At 38.2% G+C, this 20,270-nt stretch overlaps 1 long non-coding RNA gene across 1 annotated transcript; it reads right to left on the bottom strand.

The window, feature by feature from the left end:
* Nucleotides 1-17,603: 17,603 nt before the first annotated feature.
* On the bottom strand, nucleotides 17,604-19,017 carry LOC146918204 (uncharacterized). The gene is made up of 3 exons (XR_015014270.1): nucleotides 18,520-19,017; nucleotides 18,298-18,398; nucleotides 17,604-18,039 (listed from the first exon to the last, which is right to left on the bottom strand). It is a non-coding gene; the product is annotated as an uncharacterized LOC146918204 (long non-coding RNA).
* Between the last annotated feature and the right edge of the window lie 1,253 nt (nucleotides 19,018-20,270).

Here is a 20,270-nt window from a genome sequence, read left to right as displayed (position 1 = left end):
TAGGTGGTTTATTTCGCACCTTCCGCAGTCTTTCCACGACAATCCGAGGAATTGGTCTATTTCACAGAGGATTATGGCTCTCACTCCTAATGAAGTGGTTTGGCTCACTCCGGCTTCTAGGGTCAAGGAAATCATCTTTGGTGGTGGAAAGTTTCTTAATGTACCTCTTCTTGGTACCCGGGGTGGAATCAACTATAACCCGGAGCTTGCTTTGCGACAATTTGGTTTCCCGATGAAAGACAAGCCCATCAATCTTGCTACAGCCCCTTATTTCTTCCACTACTCCAATGCTCCCACCGGAATTAGAGAAGATTTCATGCAAGCTTGGTCTAAGCTTCGGAAGAAAGAGGTGAAGCATATGGGTGTAAGGTCCGGTATTGCTCATGAGGCCTATACACAGTGGGTGATAAACCAGGCTGAGGAGATTGGTATGCCTTACCCCTCCATGAGATATGTGTCTGCAACTGTTCCTACCATGCCTTTGCCTCTACTCCCACCTACCCAGGAGATGTATCAGGAGCATCTAGCTATGGAGAGTCGAGAGAAGCATCAGTGGAGGGCTAGATACTATGAGGCTGAGAACTTGATCATGACTTTGGATGGAAAAGGTGAGCAGCAGACTCATGAGGTCTTGACACTGAAGAAAGAGCTAGCTAAGGCTAAGAGAGAGATTAAGGAGAAAGATAGACTGCTTATGAGGGACTCCAAGAGAGCTAGGGGTGCCCATGACTTCTATGCACGATACTGCAGCTATGAGTCTGAGTCTGAGGATGATGCTTCCACTTCCTACGCTTGAGGATTTCTTTCCCTGTCGTTATTTCCAGTTGTTTATGTTGTTTTACATTTCAAAGTCTATCCCTTGGCTTAGCGTTTCAAAGGGAATCGTCTTGTAAAACTATATGTTGGTTGTTTGTTTCCCGTTTATGTTAATCGTTGTTTAGAAATGTTTACGAGTTTATAATTTGTCTAAAACCCTTCGATAACCTAAAAAGAGTCTTTTTTGCATATGCATTAACACATTTCATGCATCATATGCATTCATTGGTCACAAAAAAACTTCTCTCGTGCTCATTGCCTCCTGGTTTTGTCCGCCGCAGTCTGAAAAGTGGCTCGTGTTCGCAAAGTCTACCAACCGGATAGAATTCATCAAACCAGATTTCACAAGAGAAGGATGATGGCTAATTTTGAAGAAGAAAATGCTCAGCTCCGAGCCGAATTGGCTGCTATGAAAGAAGACTTGGCTAAGGCTCATGACGCTATGTCCGCTATGATGGCTTCACAGGAACAACCAGCCACTTCTATTCCAGTTACTGCTGAGGTGATTCCCTCTATCCCACTGTCTACTGTGGCTACTGATGCTCGTTTTGTTATGCCCAACGGCCGTCCTTATGGACTCCCACCTTTCTATTCTCCTAATACTGCTGCTGGTGTCCCTGGTTTTGCTGGTCAAGGACAGATTCCTGTGTCTACTGCTATGCCTCAAGTAACCACTGTTGTTACCGACCCTATTGTACACACTGTGCAACAGGTGATTGATGTTGATACTCCGCGTGGACAAGATCCCGCAATGGAAGCTATGAAGAGACAGTTAAAGGAGTTGGCTGGAGAACTCCGTGAGGTCAAGGCTAGCCGAGGGAACAATGGTGCTCCTGCTAAAGCTCGTGATCTATGCTTGGTATCCCAATTTGAGGTTCCTAAGAAATTCAAAGAGCCAGAATTTGACAAGTATAATGGGACTTCTTGCCCACACAACCATGTTATCCGGTATGTCCGAAAGATGGCTAACTACGCCGACAATGATGCACTGATGATCCACTGCTTTCAGAGTAGCTTGACGGATGATGCAGCAGATTGGTACACTAGTCTGAGCAAAGATAACATCCATACCTTTGAGGAACTCGCTGCTGCTTTTGAAGGTCAATATGAGTTCAACACCCGTCTGAGGCCAAATAGGGACTCTCTTAAAGCCCTATCCCAGAAATCAGATGAAACATTCCGTGAGTATGCTCAAAGGTGGAGAGGGGCAGCTGCCCGCGTTTCTCCTCGACTTGATGAGGAAGAGTTAACGCAGACATTCCTGAAGACTCTGAAGAAGGAATATAAGGAGAGAATGATAGTCTCTGCTCCGAACAACTTCTCTGATATGGTTACAATGGGAACTCGTCTAGAGGAGGCTGTCAGAGATGGTATTATTGTCCTTGAGAAAGGTGAATCTTCAAACAGTGCACCAAAGAAGTACGGTAACGGTCATCATAAGAGGAAAGAATCTGATGTAGGGATGGTGTCTGGTAACCCGTCTGCAGCTGCTACACAATTACCCCTGCCTTATCACTACATGCAATACTCTCAACATCCTTTCTTCCCACCATTCTACCAACAATATCCTCTGCCACCGGGTCAACCACCAATGCCCGTCAATGACATTCCCCAGCAAGTACAACAACAGCCTCCTGCTCAACAGCAACGGCAGCAACAACAGGGTCCCCGACCCAAACCTTCTTTTCCAACAATACCAATGCGGTATGGTGAGCTGCTCCCAACTCTGCTAGCTAAGGGACACTGTGTTACTAGGCCAGGCAAGCCTCCGCCCAATCCATTGCCTCCCAGGTTCCGTCAGGACCTAACATGTGAATTCCATCAGGGTGCTCAAGGCCATGATGTTGAAGGCTGCTTTGCTCTGAAATATATTGTGAAAGACCTGATAGAAAAGGGACGGTTGACTTTTGAGAATAGTGTTCCTCATGTTCTTGACAACCCGCTCCCTAACCATGCTGCTGTTAATATGATTGAAGCCTTTGAAAGGATTCCCATTCCTCGAAAGGATCCCATGTTGGATGTCCGCAATGTCGTTACTCCCTTGGTGCCATTACATGTCAAACTTTGTCAGGCTTCTCTGTTCAAACATGATCATGCTTCTTGTTCAGAATGTCTGCAGAATCCCATGGGCTGTTGTATTGTGCAAAATGATATCCAAAGTCTGATGGACGACAAGCACTTGATTACCAGTGATGTATGTGTGATTGTACCAGTGTTCCATGACTCTCCTGTTGAAAGTGTATCTCAGGTAAAAAATGTTGAGCCTTTGGTGATCAGGCTACCCGGTCCGGTATCTTATACCTCTACCAAAGCAATTCCCTACAAATACAACGCAACCATGGTTGAGAACGGAGTGGAAGTACCTCTGGTATCCCCAGCTACAATTGACAATGTTGCCGGTGAAGTTACAACTCTGAGAAGTGGAAAAGTCCGTCCTCCCTTGTTTCAAAAGCAGGTGGTCACACCCATTGCCACAATTACTCCACCAGTTGTCCCTCCTGTTGACAAGAACCTCGGCCCGTCAGGCCAATCTATTGAAGAGTCCAATCTGGACGAAATCCTGAGACTTATCAAGAAAAGTGACTATAAGATTGTTGACCAGCTGCTACAGACTCCTTCAAAGATATCCATCCTGTCTCTGCTCATGAGCTCTGAGGCTCATAGGAAAGTGTTAATGAAGATACTCGAGCAAGCTTATGTTGACCACGAGGTCTCTGTGGATCAGTTTGATGGGATAGTGAGTAATATTACTGCCTGCAACAACTTGGGGTTTGGTGATGATGAGCTCCCCGAAGCAGGGAAACGCCGCAACTTGGCCCTACATATCTCAGTACATTGTGGGTCTGACCTGATATCCAACGTATTGGTAGACACTGGATCATCTCTGAATGTAATGCCCGAATCCACGCTAAGACAATTGAGCCATCATGGAATTTCCCTGAGGGGTAGCAGCTATCTGGTTAAAGCTTTTGATGGATCCCGCAAGGATGTTCTCGGGGAAGTGGACCTGCCAATTACCATTGGTCCCGAAACATTTCAGATTACCTTCCAAGTCATGGACATCAATGCTTCCTACAGTTGTCTCCTCGGAAGACCGTGGATCCACGACGCTGGAGCCGTCACTTCTACTTTGCATCAGAAGCTCAAGTTCATGAGGAACGGTAAGGTCGTCACTGTATATGGTGAAGAGGCATTTCTGGTTAGCCAAGTATCATCTTTCTCTTGTGTTGAAGCAGGATCCGCAGAAGGGTGCAGAGCCCCGGAGGGCTGGTGCTAGCATGGCCTCACTGAAAGATGCCCAGAAGGTTGTTCGAGCAGGGCAAGCTGCTGGCTGGGGCAAGGTGATTCAGATCTTGGAAAACAAGCGTAAAGAGGGCCTTGGATTCTCCCCGACATCTGCTGTTTCAAAGGGAACCTTTTACAGTGCTGGGTTCATCAATGCTATTACTGAAGATGCTGCTGAAGGTGGTTACGTGCCTGCATTTGTTATACCAGGAGGCACTGTGAGAAATTGGGAAGCCATTGATGTTCCTTTAGTCATGCATGCTTCCATGTAATGTGTTTTGTTGCTCATGTTTTTTGTTTTCAAAATAACAATCCTTTCGCTCTGCCCAAGGCGAAAGTGATATCATTGTAAGGGCATGTTTGTTTCGGCATTGCCGTTTTCAATAAAAGTTGTCGTCTTTCTCACGACTCTTTGTTTTTACTTTTTAGTGCCTTTTTCTTGGAAATAATGGTAATGCCAGAAAAAACCAAAACATCTGTATTTTTCTTATTAATTTCAAAAATCTGCATAGAAAACTTTTTCTAAAAAATCATCCCAATCATATTATGCAGATTGAACCACAATAAACCCGTTGAACACAGTGACCCTATGGTTCCTCCAAATTTTGAATTCCCTGTATATGAAGCTGAAGATGAGGATGATGATTATGAAGAGATACCGTATGAGATCACTCAACTGCTTGAGCAAGAAAGAAGAGCCATTCAGCCTCACCAGGAAGAGATTGAGCTTATCAACCTGGGTACTGAAGAAAACAAGCGAGAGATCAAGATTGGTGCTGCACTTGAGCCAGAAGTGAAAAAGAAGATCATTCAGCTTCTCCATGATTATCCAGATGTCTTTGCATGGTCCTATGAAGATATGCCGGGTCTAGATCCCAAGATTGTGGAACATCGGATACCGACAAGACCTGAATGTCCTCCTGTCAAACAGAAATTGAGAAGGTCTCGTCCAGACATGGCTCTTAAGATCAAGGCTGAAGTACAAAAGCAAATTGATGCGGGTTTCCTCATGACAGCTGAATATCCTGAGTGGATTGCCAACATCGTACCAGTACCAAAGAAAGACGGGAAAGTTCGCATGTGTGTTGATTACAGAGATCTGAACAAAGCCAGTCCAAAAGATAACTTCCCATTGCCTCATATTGATGTGCTTGTTGACAGTACTGCTCAATCCAAAGTGTTCTCTTTCATGGATGGTTTCTCTGGTTATAATCAGATACGAATGTCTCCTGAAGATAGAGAAAAGACGTCCTTCATAACTCCGTGGGGAACGTTCTGTTATAAAGTGATGCCGTTTGGCTTGATAAATGCTGGTGCCACCTATCAAAGAGGTATGACAACTCTGTTTCATGATATGATTCACAAAGAGATTGAAGTATATGTTGACGATATGATTGTGAAGTCAAGTGATGAAGAGCAGCATGTTGTGTATTTGAAAAAGATGTTTGAAAGACTGAGAAAGTACAAGCTGCGGTTGAATCCTAACAAGTGCACATTTGGTGTAAGATCTGGAAAATTGCTAGGCTTCATTGTCAGTCAAAGAGGCATTGAAGTTGATCCAGACAAAGTCCGAGCCATCAGAGAGATGCCGGCCCCTCAAACTGAGAAACAAGTCAGAGGTTTCCTCGGACGTCTGAATTATATTTCAAGATTCATATCTCACATGACCACTACCTGTGGACCAATTTTCAAATTGCTCAGAAAGAATCAGCCTGTTGTATGGAATGATGAATGTCAGGAAGCTTTCGATAGCATTAAAGAATACATGTTGGAGCCACCTATCCTTGTCCCACCAGTGGAAGGAAGGCCTTTGATTATGTATCTGTCAGTGTTAGATGATTCAGTGGGATGTGTTCTCGGTCAACAAGATGAGACTGGTAAAAAAGAGCATGCTATCTACTATCTGAGCAAGAAGTTCACCGACTGTGAGACTCGGTATACGATGCTTGAAAAGACGTGCTGTGCTTTAGCTTGGGCTGCCAAACGTCTGCGTCATTATATGGTGAATCATACAACTTGGTTGATATCCCGAATGGATCCAATCAAGTACATCTTTGAAAAGCCTGCTGTTACTGGAAAGATTGCGCGTTGGCAAATGTTGTTGTCTGAATATGATATTGTGTACAAAGCTCAGAAAGCAATCAAAGGAAGCGTCCTTGCTGAGCATCTTGCTTGTCAACCCCTTGATGATTACCAGCCAATTAAGTTTGATTTCCCTGATGAAGAGATTATGTACTTGAAAGTGAAAGACTGTGAAGAACCACTGATCAATGAAGGGCCAGATCCCAATAGCAAATGGGGATTGGTGTTTGATGGTGCTGTTAATGCTTACGGTAAAGGAATTGGAGCCATCATTGTAACTCCGCAGGGGCACCACATTCCTTTCACTGCTCGAATAACCTTTGAATGCACAAACAACATAGCTGAGTATGAAGCATGCATCTTGGGTATCGAAGAAGCCCTTGACCTGAGAATCAAACACCTTGACATCTATGGAGATTCTGCACTTGTTATTAATCAGATAAAGGGTGAATGGGAGACTCATCACGAGAAACTGATCCCTTACCGTGACTATGCAAGACGTCTGTTGACATACTTCACCAAGGTTGAGCTGCACCACATCCCTCGGGATGAAAATCAGATGGCCGACGCTCTTGCTACTTTGTCTTCTATGTTTCGTGTCAATCACTGGAATGATGTGCCTGTAATCAAAGTGCAACGTCTTGATAGACCCGCTCATGTGTTCACCATTGAAAATATGCCAGATCAAGCTGACGAAGATATGAATGATAAAAAGCCTTGGTATTACAACATCAAGCAATTCTTGCAGAATCGTGAATATCCACCTGGTGCTTCCAACAGGGATAAAAGGACCTTGAGACGATGGGCCAGCAGATTCCTTCTGGACGGAGAAATCCTATACAAGAGGAACTATGACATGGTCTTGTTGAGATGTGTTGACAAACAAGAAGCTGAGAAATTGATGCATGATGTACATGATGGTACCTTTGGGACCCACGCTTCGGGTCATACCATGTCAAGAAAACTGTTAAGAGCCGGCTATTACTGGATAACTATGGAGCGTGACTGCCACAAACATGCTAAGAGATGCCACAAATGTCAAATCTATGCTGACAAGATTCATGTGCCTCCACATGCTCTCAATGTTATATCTTCCCCATGGCCTTTCTCTATGTGGGGCATCGACATGATCGGAAGAATTGAACCAAAAGCTTCCAATGGACATCGTTTCATTCTAGTGGCAATTGACTATTTCACCAAGTGGGTTGAAGCTGCTTCCTATGCAAATGTGACCAAGCAAGTGGTTGTCAAGTTTATCAAGAATAACATCATCTGTCGATATGGTGTTCCCAACAAAATCATCACTGACAATGGTTCCAATCTGAACAATAGTATGATGCAAGCTCTATGTGACGAATTCAAAATTGAACATCACAACTCTTCTCCGTATAGACCTCAGATGAATGGTGCAGTTGAGGCCGCTAACAAGAACATCAAGAAGATTGTTCAGAAGATGGTCACCACTTACAAAGACTGGCATGAAATGCTACCTTTTGCCTTGCATGGTTACCGTACTACAGTGCGCAGTTCAACCGGGGCAACTCCCTTCTCTCTGGTATACGGCATGGAAGCAGTTCTCCCTCTGGAAGTGGAGATTCCATCTTTTCGAGTGATCATGGAAGCAAAATTAACTGAGGCTGAATGGTGTCAAAGTCGGTATGATCAATTGAATCTGATTGAAGAGAAACGTATGGATGCTATGGCTCATGGACAGTTGTATCAAGTGCGAATGAAGAATGCTTTTGACAAGAAAGTCCGACCTCGAGAATTCAAGGAAGGCGAACTTGTATTGAAAAGAAGGATAAGTCAGCAACCCGACCCAAGGGGCAAGTGGACACCTAACTATGAAGGTCCTTATGTTGTCAAGAAGGCTTTCTCTGGTGGTGCTTTGATTCTTACACACATGGATGGTGTTGAACTCCCAAATCCTGTTAATGCCGATATAGTCAAGAAATACTTTGTCTAGAAAGAAAAGAACAGCGTGGTAGGTCGAAAACCCGAAAGGGCGGCCTAGGCAAAAATGCGCTTCTCGGTGGATCGAAAACCCGAAAGGGCGATCCAGGCAAAAGTTAGGGACAAAAAAAAAATGAATATGAAAGAGCTCGCTGAGATGGTACGCAACTCAGGCAAGAATGAGCGCCTCGATGAGCCGAAAACCCGAAAGGGCGGTTCATGCAAAAATGAGGTTGACAATAAAAGACAAGTAACTATATCCGGCAAATCACCATCACCCCTTGGGGCATCTGCAACTGTCAATGATCGTCTTCATCAGAGGCTTCTGTACTTGTGAATTCAAAATTTCTATGAAGTGTAGCGGTCATCGTGTTCAATGTATCACCAACCAATAAAATTACCATTTTCCAAGCTTTGTAAATCCGTGAAGTCATGCCTTTGGCTGACTTTCACTCTTCTACATCAATTTGAGCCTTTCTATTGTTTGAAATTCTATTTTATCTCTACTTTCAATGCTTTATACAAAATATTTTCTGTCTATTTGATAATGTCAATGTCTGAAACAAACATCTTTGAAAATTGAAAAACCTTTTTCTGTCTATTTTGAAAGCAAACCTGAGCAATAGGGTACATTTCAATGAAACATGCATGAATAAATGTCTATCAATGCCCATTACAATGCAAGTTACAAGCAGGTTACTCCCCAGGATGATCTGTGGTCAATGGCAAGAATGAAAAAACAGAATGGAAATGAAAAATGAAAAAAGTGAAAATAAAAAGCTCGCTAAGTCGAAAACCCGAAAGGGCGGCTTAGGCAAAAATGAGCACCCCGCTGATTGACAATCTATGAAGGCAATTCAGGCAAAAATGGGGCAATAAAAAGAATCTTTACTCCCCGGTGAATCGAAAACCCGAAAGGGCGGTTCAGGCAAAAATGGGGTTTGAAAATGAAAAATGAAAGAATGAAATAATGAAAAGCATTGACCACAGATGCGAACATCCAATGTTTACCCGGCACTGACACGCCTAGCAACGGCGACCTGTATCCAAGAACCTTCCAAGGATCCTCCTTTACAAGTTTTATTGCCCTCAGCCATGGTTTGGATACGTCTCTCAACGACGGTATCTCCAAAGAGGTTTTCCCCCTGTGAATATGTTGCAGCACGAGCCACTACGTGCCCAATCTTCCAATGTCTTGTCTGCCTTTGTGAAGCCTCTCCGTCCAACTGCCAATCAATCATGCATTCCAAGCATTCATACATGCATAATCATGCATTTTATGTGCTCATACATCCAATGATCTTGCTATACCATACATACATGTTGCATATCCAACTGTCAACTGTCAAATTCAATTTCAATTCCAATTCCAACTGTCAAATCCAATTCAATGTCAAACTGTCAAATTCGAGGCAATCTCCAATTTCAATTCCAATTCCAATGTCAATTTCCAATTTCAATCCAATCTCAATGTCAATTGCAACTTTCCAATATCCAATGTCAATATCAATTCCAATTCCAATGACAATACCCAATGTCAATGTCAATTTTCAATCCAATTTCAATCCAATCTCAAATGTCAATGTCAAATGTCAATGTCAAATGTCAATGTCAAATGTCAATGTCAATTTCCAATGCCAATGCCAATGTCAATGTCAATGTCAATTTCCAATGCCAATGTCAATGTCAAATGTCAATTTTCAATTCAATTCCAATGTCAATTGCAACTCTCCAATCCAATGTCTATGTCTATGTCTATGTCTCTGTTCAATCTCAACTTTCAATCCCTTTTCCAATGTCAATTTTCAAACTCGAATCAATGTCAATTTACTCTCAATTTACTCTTGGGCCAACAAAAATGGTCATGTCTATTTGCAAATCAGATCAATGACAATTTACCCTCAATTGGTATCTTGTTAAACCAGACTCTCAATTTGTATCTTGTTTTTGGTCAAGTGCCAGGTTCGATCCAAAAAGAACCACTTGTACCTACTTGTATAACAATGCTTCCGGACAAACGGCAAGTACCCAGCTCATGCTTTGTTATCAGTCAGGCGACAAGTTCAATCTGAAGAACAGTTTGTACCCAGCTCATGCTTTGTTATCGGTCAAACGACAAGTTCGTTCTAAGAGAACAGTCTGTACTTTCTCACATGATGTGGTGATAATCCAACAAGCAAGTTCGATCCAAAGAAACAGCTTGTATCAACCCTTTTGTCTATGTCTCCAGTCAAACAGCCAGTTCAATCCAAAGAACAGTTTGTGTCTGCCTATCTGTTTGTATCTTCAACCAAGTGTCAAGTTCGATCCAAAGAACAATTCGTATCTGCCTATATGTCTATGTTTCCGGTCAAGTGTCAAGTTCAATCCCAAGAACAGCTTGCACCTATTTTGTATTCCTTGGTCAAGTGACTAGTTCGACCCAAAGAACAGCTTGTACCTTATTCTCTATCCCTGGTTTGTCTACCCTGTCAATGTCCACTCGAATCCCCAGTGACATGACAGGTTCCATAGACTCCAGTCGTTTGCCTTGCATTCATAATCAAAATGTTGCATAGTCTTCATATCTTTGAAACACTGAAAGCGTATTTTTATGTCCAAAAGCAGTACAAATGTTAATATTTAAGTATCTTCGTCCCGTCAACTCTAAGACTTCGTCTCTTGACTCTCCGGACAAAGAAACTTAAATAGGGGCAGCTGTTATACCCTAATTTTGGACCTAAAAATACTAGTCAATTTTTCTTTTCTTGCATTTTAAGTCATTTGAACTGTCTCTGATCAATTGCATCTTTCTCTGCATTTTATTTTAATGTTATTTGCAAAATTTACATGCAAGGGTATTTTAGTCATTTCCTATGTCAAATTTCCCTCAGTCTTTCAAAAACTTTGTTTGAATCCTTTCAAATAGGTTGAATAAGTCTTTGTTTCATTCTATGTCAAAATCCATGCCAAAATTTGCATTTTGAAGTCATTTTGAGTCAGTTTTGCCCCTAGGGGCATTTTGGTCATTTCAAGTGTCCAGTCACTGTTTAAATCCTAAAAAATGTCTCTGAGCCTTTTAATTTTGCTTGTATGAGTCTTTGATTCATTTCTCTGTTAAAAATCCATTTCAAAATTTCATCTGAGTCATTTTTAGTCGTTTTCAGCCCCAGGGGCATTTTGGTCATTTCACACGAAATTTCGGCAGAGAGGTACTTTAAAGTACCTCATTTAGGCCATTGGTTCGTTTTAGTCCGCTTTGTCAAATTTTAGACGTTTCACTTTACGTTTAGTCAAATTATCGTTTTTTATTTTCAAATTTTATTTTTTAGTCTTTTCTAAGTCCAAAGTGTCCAAAATTGCATTCAAGTCCCTTTTAGTTTTCTTTTTAGGCCTTAATTTCGCATTTTTGCATAATGGTCCTTTTTATCTCAATTTTCTTTTTAAAGTCTTTTTTTAAAATTGCAATTAAGTCCTCTTTTCCATTTTACAGTTCTGTCCCTTTAGTTTTTTCATTTGCAGAATAGTCCTCCAATCTTCAAAAATTGCAACAAGGCCCAGAATTCAGAATTTGTCCAAAGACGAATTAGTTACAAGTCCAGAACAGGTGGCAAGCTCTCATTGGCCACCAAGGCCACTTGGCAGCCTATAAAAGGAGCCAATTCATCAATGCAGGTCCAGAATCAATCACAACAAGCCACATCACACAAACAGATTCCACATTCTCTCTCCATTCTGTTACGATCAAAAAGCAAAAAGTTCCAAGAACACGAAGAACACAGTGAAGAACCCTAAGTTTCCAGAACAAAGAATTGAACCAATTTGAGACTAATTTGCTACAATTCTCAGAGATTCGTGTTCGAATCTTCATCATCGAATTGAAAAACTGCAATTCAAGCACAATTTCAAAGAAATTGTGCGATCACAGTTCGAAGAGAGTGAGAAGAAGAGGAATTGAAGCAAGATCACAGTTCGAAGAAGAGGAAGATCAAAACACCGATTTATTTTCGGTTTCGAAGCCTACCAGAAGAATTCAAAGCTGCGTGGATCTTTTTTGTTCGAATCTCCGAATCAAATTCAGGTAATCATCCAAACTTCTTCGTTTTTCATCGCAAAAAGCTCAACGAAGGCTTACAATCACAAATAAACGGTGAATCGAAGAAAGATTTTGAAAAAGATTCGAAGAAGTTCGAAACGAAACCCTAAAAATGCAGATCGTTCAAGATTCACCGTTTATTTCATAAACCTAGCTTCAAATCCATGATTAATGAAGAAAGTAGTTCGAATTAGGGTTTTGATTCAGAAAAATTTGAAAAGAAAGTTGAAACCCTAAAAAACCGTAAAGATCCAAAATCAAACCTGTGTAAAACATGAAGATCGAAACATTTTGAACACTCTTCTTCAAAGAACTTGTAGATCGAAACGTTTCGAACTCGTTTTCTTCAAAAAAATGTCAAAATCAAACGGTCCGAACAACTTTCTTCAGAAAAATGGCCAGATCGAAGTGTTTTGTGTCTGTTCTATGATAATATGTGATTTGATTCATAGCTTATGGTCCAAAATCATGTTTGATGTGTGAAAGTCATAAGAGAATCCATGAGAGAACAAGAGAGAACGAGAGAGTCCGAAGAGAAGAAAGAGAAACCTAGGTTTGGAATGAAATTAGACCGGTTCCCATGCTTTTATAAGAGTGTGAACCAGACCGGTTCGTTTGAACCAATCTGGTTCACCTTCAGACCAGTCTTTCCTACGTTTTTCACCGTTTGATTCGCTAGATGATGACGTGTGTGGCCTAGATTCATTCCTATTGTGCACTTGATCTGTGTTACCATGCGCCTTTCAATATAGACCCTTAGATCTAGGGTTTTCATGGGGCTGGATCAATCCAACGCTCCCAGTGCGTTTGGATAGTCCAGGATCCATCAAGACCTTGGGCCTGGGTCGTTTCTTTGGGTTTTCTGGATTTTTGCTTGCTTTCTTGCTATTTGACACACTGTCTTGCTTTTCACACCTCTGTTTATGATCAAAATTACTTGAAAAATTCTACAAATTTTTGTACATGTTCTTGTTAATTTTTGTGATGTTTTTATGCATTTTGTTTACTGAAAATATTGATGAAAAATACTATTGCATTTTCTTGCTTTATTTCTTTGTTTTTTGTGGAAATTCATGAAAATTTTGTCTAAATCCATTTCAAATTCTTGATAATTGTTTGTGATACACGTTAGATAATTTTGAGGGAGCTTGAGCCACTGTTTGTGCTTGATTTTAATGCATGAGTGTGAATATTGATTAGTTACTTAGTTTACAAGTTACTTGTGTAAATAAATAATGTAAGTATGCTTAAAATTTGTTTTAAAATGCCAAGTAAATCATGTTGCCTTAATTCCCATTCCAAGACTTGCTTCTAAACCTTTAAAAATGCATTGGAATGTGAGAATTATAGGTCATATGGTTCTTGCATTCTATGAATAAATTTTAGACATATTTGCACTCATTTTGCCTTTATTTTCTATCCTTTATATTCTAATACTTCTCTTGCTTTACTTCCTTTGATATTGTCATGTGCTACTAACTCCTTTCATTTCATGTTTCATCATTTCATAAGCATCTCCATAGCATCCCATATTCATCTCTATTTCTTTCATGCAATTTAATTTGTACCAAAGTTAGAATGTAAGATTTAGGAATTTTTGTAATATTTTCCTTTATGCACTTTTAATTTCTTGGCAAAGAGGCCATAGAATGTATCTAGGGTATGATGTAAAGGACAATGGACTCTAATGATGTACACCGACACAAGCACCGACACATGCACACACACCACTTTAGATATAGCTAGAATATGCATGTTTAGATGTATGTTTAGGATTGTATGTTTAGATGAATGCCTAGGGCTTATACTTAGAAAAAACCAATTTTCCAAACAAATGTGAACAACTTCACACAAATCTTTTCCAAATAAACCTTGGGATCCAACATCCCATTGTATTTTCTTTTCCATTTTCTTAATCAAACTTCAATGAACTCTAATCCTACTTTGACCACATTTTGCAATTCACTAATTCAACCTCACTATTTTCTAATCTCATGCCCTTGAGGCCTCTTTCTATTCTTCAAAATCCATCTTCAAACTTAAAATCAACCAACAAAAACAAAAACATTTTTGAGAGAGAACTACGGTGGATTTGATCCCTTAAACGGGTACGTAGGCAAGGAACAAAATTCCTTCAATTCAAATAAAATAAAAAATCCAAAAACATTCTTCTCCCTCCAAATTCTTCATTTAGTAACTTTTAGGTGTAAATAACATTTTCAAATAGCATTTAAAAATAAAGCGCGCGCGTAGAAATTAAAGACGGTTCCTATAGGTTACTATAGTCGTTATGGGTGCCTAACACCTTCCCGTAGCGAAAACAACTCCCGGACCTCGATTCTCAAGGGTTTTGCTTACTTTTTCCCTTCCCAAGAAAAAATAAGATATCACCGGTTAAAAAGGTTCAAACGTAATCAATGTTTGACACCCGAAAACCAAGATAAAACATAATGGTGGACGGTTAATAATGGGGACTTCGAGCCTTTTCAATTTTACATGTATTTGTAATTGTAAAGATATTAGATTCTTTGGGACCACTGGTAATAACAATGGTTAAATTTGGACACCCAAGTTCTTTCTCTAAACAAGCTAATTAATAACATTATATTGCTAGATTTGTTAATAGACAGTAAAACAATTCAATAAAAAAAAAAAAAAAACTAGTTACAATGATTTAGAAAGCGCGAGACATCAACTATTTATCTAAGGGATATATTTTATTCTTGAAAGTCATTCACATTATTGTCACATAATTTTCTCCTTGATCTTTTCTTTTGTACGTTTTTTAGACCATTTGTTTTTCGCATGAAAAATATTGTAAAGTAAGAAATATTAGTACTACGTACATCATAATCTAGTTATATTGGTGTGAGGAAATTAGATGGTACCAGGTAATGTTTCAAAGTAAGTATGTCATTCTTTACGATGTTAATATTTCGTTCCATTCATGTGTAACATTTGGAAGAATATGAATAGAGCTAATAGAAGTATCACATGTTATCTACCAAAAAAAAATGTCAAATGTTTAAAGTCTAGAGTTTTAGGAATTTGTGTTATATGTTATAGTAGGAAACTCGATAGAGTTCTTTTTTCTTCTTCCTAGTTAGGTAGGCTTTAAATTGTTCAATTCTTTTTGTAGAACTAAGCATATACTAGGTTGTTGCACCTGCTGTGTTTCAAGAATCGTCTCCCTCAGAGAAGAAGCGACAGTAGACACAGGGATGGATCCAGAAATTTTAACTAGTGGGGTCATAATTATTTACTATAAATATTTAAAAAAAAATATATATAATAAACTTATAAACAATAAAATGATAACATTATTATCTAAGAATTTAAAAATGACATAATTAATATAAAATGAGGCTCCATAATTATTTACTCCAAGTGTCTTTAATATCTAAGAATTATAATTACTTTATAGGCTTCTTCATATTTTAAAAGGTAAGTTATATTTTTGTTCATTTAAGTTAATTTTAGGTTTCACTTTGATCCTTCCAAAGTGTTTGTAACGTAATAGACCAAAATGAAACGAAAAAAACATAGAGGACCAACATATTAAACAGAAAAAAATATAATTTAAATGATCAAAAGTATAAATTAATATATTTTAAAAGTGGTGTAAGGTTTTCTTAAAGGATTGTCCTAATTTTTGTGTTGATGTTTTTCCTCTTCTTTAACTAAATGAGACTCGGATTTTGATCTTATTTACATATTTTTCAATTTTTATATATTTATTGAATATAGAACTAATTAATTCATTGATTTTAATGCAAATACAAGTTTAGAATATAATAAAAATTGGGATAGAATTTGCTAAATCTCAACAATAATTATAATACAGAAGTAAGAATACAAAGAGCACACCTTACATGGATTAATGTTTGTTCGGCTACCAGCTTTTATTTTTCTTTTACTTAAAGAAACAAAAATGCCCTATGTTATACCCTAATTTTGGACCTAAAAATACTTATTCATTTCTTCTTTTCTTGCATTATAAGTCATTTGAACTGTCTCTGATCGATTACATCTTTCTCTGCATTTTATTTCAATGTTATTTGCAAAATTCACATAGAAGGGTATTTTAGTCATTTCCTGCATTCAACTCATTTTAATCCTTGAAAATTGTTTGAGTGTTTTCAAATAGTTTGATAAGTCTTCATTTCAATTCTATGTCAAAATCCATTTCAAAATTGCATCTGAGTCATTTTTAGTCGTTTTAGCCCCAGGGGCATTTTGGTCATTTCACACGAAATTTCGGCAGAGAGAGGTTACTTTAAAGTACCTCATTTAAGCCATTGGTTCGTTTTAGTCCGTTTTGTCAATTTTAATCGTTTCACTTTACGTTATTTTCCGGTTACCAATTTTAATCCATTTTATTTTTATTTTTCCTAAAATTCCTAAAAATTTGCATAAAAGTCCTTTTGTTATTTTTCTTTTTAGCTTTAATATTTGCATCTTAGTCCTCAAGGTTCTTTTTGCATTTTGGGTCCTTCTTTTTTTCCTTTCTCTCTTTCAGTCCTTTAAAATTTTAAAAATTCACAATTAAGTCCTTTTCAATTTTCGCAGTCCAGTCCACTATTGTTTGATAATTGCAGAATGGCCCTTATCTTTTGATTAATTGCAAAGGCGTCCAGAAAGTTAGTTACAAGTCCAGGTATACGTGGCAGATCATGACAGGCCAGAATATCACAAGTGGCAGCCTATAAAAGCCCAGTCATCACAGTCAAAGGGGTCAACACCATTCATTCTCTTACACATCACCAAAAACACAATTCCAATTTTCTCTCTCTGCCTTTTTCGATCAAAAGCCAAAGTTCTTGATGAACTTGATGAATATTCATCAAGAAAATTAAGAACATTCATCCCAAATCCTAAACCCTAACTGTCCAGAACCAAAATCCATCCCAATCCATCACCAAATTCGTATCAATTTCATCACGCACACTACAAGAAAAATGGGTTTTAGCATCAACAGAAAAATAGGCTAAAAGTAGACGCTAATAGCTTTTAGCATCAAAATAGCATCCACAAAAGTGACGACAGTAAAAGCCTTGAAGCTAAACGCTAGCATCCAACTGACGCTAAAATAGCATCTACAAACGTGGATGCTAAATTTGAGGCTAAATGAGTACGAAAAATGTATCTAAATGCAGACGCTACTTTAGCATCCACAAACGCTGATGCTAAATTTAGCATCTACACATTGTCACATAAATGCAGATGCTAATTTGATGATTTTCTAAATAATAGCATCCACAATAGCATCTTGTTCATTGATGCTAATCCACCTGAGTATATGTTATTATTTTTGTTGGTTAACGACCACTAACCAGGCTTGCACAATAATTTTTAAGATTTAATAATAATAAATTAAATTAACACTTAGAAGTTGAGGCATCCAATGAAATAACAATCAAATTAAATATTGATACTCAAGTTTAATGATAAAGAACTACACATATATTGATGCCTTAAACATCAAGTTAGTAGAAACTAAACGTAATAATAGAGCGTCAAAACATAACCTATGTGTCACTAGTTTTGGTTATCCAAAAAAGTTTGGCATATGCTTAAGTCTTCACCTTAAAATTAGTAGATATTAAACATAACTTAAAGCCCAAAACATAACATGTCACCAATTGAAAGAGAACTGAGGTCATCCAAAGATTGATCATCAAGAGCAGGATCATAATGTGGATGTTGTGGAGTGTGATGAGGTCGAGTCGTACTACAAGAGCCACCGCCTGATTGATTGTCTAGAGCTTCCGTGCGTTTCCTAAATTCTTCCATTGCCGTCGAGAATTGGTTCTCCAGATGTTGTGACGCTGAAAAATATTATTCACGTCAGAAAAGTGTAAGGAACACAAACTTCTCGCAGGTAAGAAACAAATAGGAAAATAGTACATGGGCAAACAGTAACAAAAAATCTGCTGCACCCTCCTAAGCCCAACAATACAACAGGTTTACAAATCACCACAATTTTCAACCACATAAACCCAGCCACAACAGGGCTCACATGTAAAAAACCAGAAAAACAGTGTTGCACAATGAATAGAGGCAAGATAATTCTTTTATATCCTTACCGAAAGTGTTGGAAACCATTGATCTTGAGGAACATTTTCCCAACACTCATAAACTTCCCGAAATTGAAGCCTAATAGCCAACCTCATTGCTAGCAGTAAATCTACAAAAAAAAAAAGTAAATTGTAAATAAGAACTGCCCGAAATTGTAACATTACTAGAACTTCTCATTAACAATACATTACTAATAAGAGACAGAAAGCTTGAACATTACTAGAACTTACTAGAAGTTAGTCCATATATTCATAGTCATAATATTCTTCATCTTCATCCTCCTCTCTAGGATTCACTAAGTCTATACACTTGCACTTTACATAGGGAAACCTTATGCCTCATTCAACTAAAAAACAAGGGTGTGCCATAGCCTTTTCTACAAACTCGGCTACTTTGGCAATAAAGTTGTCTTTCAAACCCAGCCTATGAATATTTACCGCATCATACATACATCTTCGATCCACGTCTACAAGGAAAACAAGATCAGAAATATATATTAGGTAGTTAACATTTAGTCCATCAATTGGCAGCAAAAGATGGCATAATGGACAATATTTTCAAAATAAAGTTAGGTTAGTGGCCACCTTATATCCATTTTAATTATATTAGGTAGTGGACATTTTAGTGGACAATATTTTCAATATATATTAGGTAGTGAACATTTATATCCATCATTTTCAAAATAAGTTTCGTACACATTATATCCATTTTAATGCTTTTGTATGTTGGTGCTCTCCTATATGTTCTGTTCATAAAAAAATAAAATAAACAAACACCCTGTATGTTTTAATTGAGAGAGAGTTCTAAACATCTCAACACATTGTAATAAATCATCTAGAAAACAAACAATGAATTATACTGACAAATGCTTGTGAAAGAAACTTAAGCTACTGCAAAGTGGTAAACAAATTGAGCTAGAAGCAACTTTCAAGTTTCAAGATAGGCTCTTGTAAAAAAGGTTTGAAGATAGGCTACAAAAGTATCTGCTACAACAATTGCTATGTATTCTACTCAGATTTGTTTGACTTGATCAAGGAGAGAATGATCTGGGTTCTCTAACTTTGACGCGGGAAAGGCCGGTCCCACATCGATTCAATATTCTATTCCCTGGCTACCGTGAATTGTAGTAAGCGCCCAAAAAAAATCAACATGGCAGAGCACTGAATGCTTAACAACATATGCATACTCCCATAAAACCAAAAGCCATAACAGGCTGCTCCTGTCCACCTAAACAGAAAACAGGACAGCCACTAATTTTGAAAAATAAAACCCCATGACCAGATTGTGTAGCTGTGCCGAAATCCTAACACTTCTTGTTTCAAGTTTATGTCAGTTTGGGTGATCTCTATCTACTGTTTAAGGCATTTCTTATGCCTCTTATTTAAATTCAATTTAATCTTGGCTTTTTCAACAAAAGAAAAGGTCTTAAAAGTTAATCAAAAACAAAAGAAAAGGTCATAAGCACTTCAACATCTAATCTAGTTATATAATAATCACAAACCACCAAACCCATTCACAAACAAAATGCCCTAAAATATCAAACAAAATGCCTTAAAATAGATACAAAAAGTAACTGTTTTATACATCAACAAAAAAAAAAAAAACTAGCTCAAAATCTTGAAGACCCTTTTAATCAAATGAACGAGAAACAATTAAAATCACAGTGCCTTATGAGATATTTAGGGAAAGTGTGGGAAGAGTGAAAAAATTTGTGGGAAAATTGAAAAATAATGTGGAAAACCAAAATTGACAAAAATAATAAAAAAGAAAAGATAAAGAAAAAAATGATTAAAATTTTTAGCATCAGACATCGTAGATGCTATTTTTAAAATAACAAATTTAGCATCAGACTTTGTGGATGCTATTAGTAAAATTTGGTTAAAAAATATAGCATCAACAAATAGCGTCCATCTGACTGAAGCTAAATTTCATATAAAAAAGGAATTGAAAAAAATTCATTTGCATCAGAATTTGTGGATGC

Source organism: Medicago sativa, chromosome 6 (genome assembly GCF_051527215.1).
Source record: "Medicago sativa cultivar Bolivia chromosome 6, Bolivia_mono, whole genome shotgun sequence".
Classification (NCBI taxonomy): domain Eukaryota; kingdom Viridiplantae; phylum Streptophyta; class Magnoliopsida; order Fabales; family Fabaceae; genus Medicago; species Medicago sativa.
The sequence above is the reverse complement of the archived record's forward strand: the minus strand, read 5'-3'. Positions and strand labels throughout refer to the sequence as shown.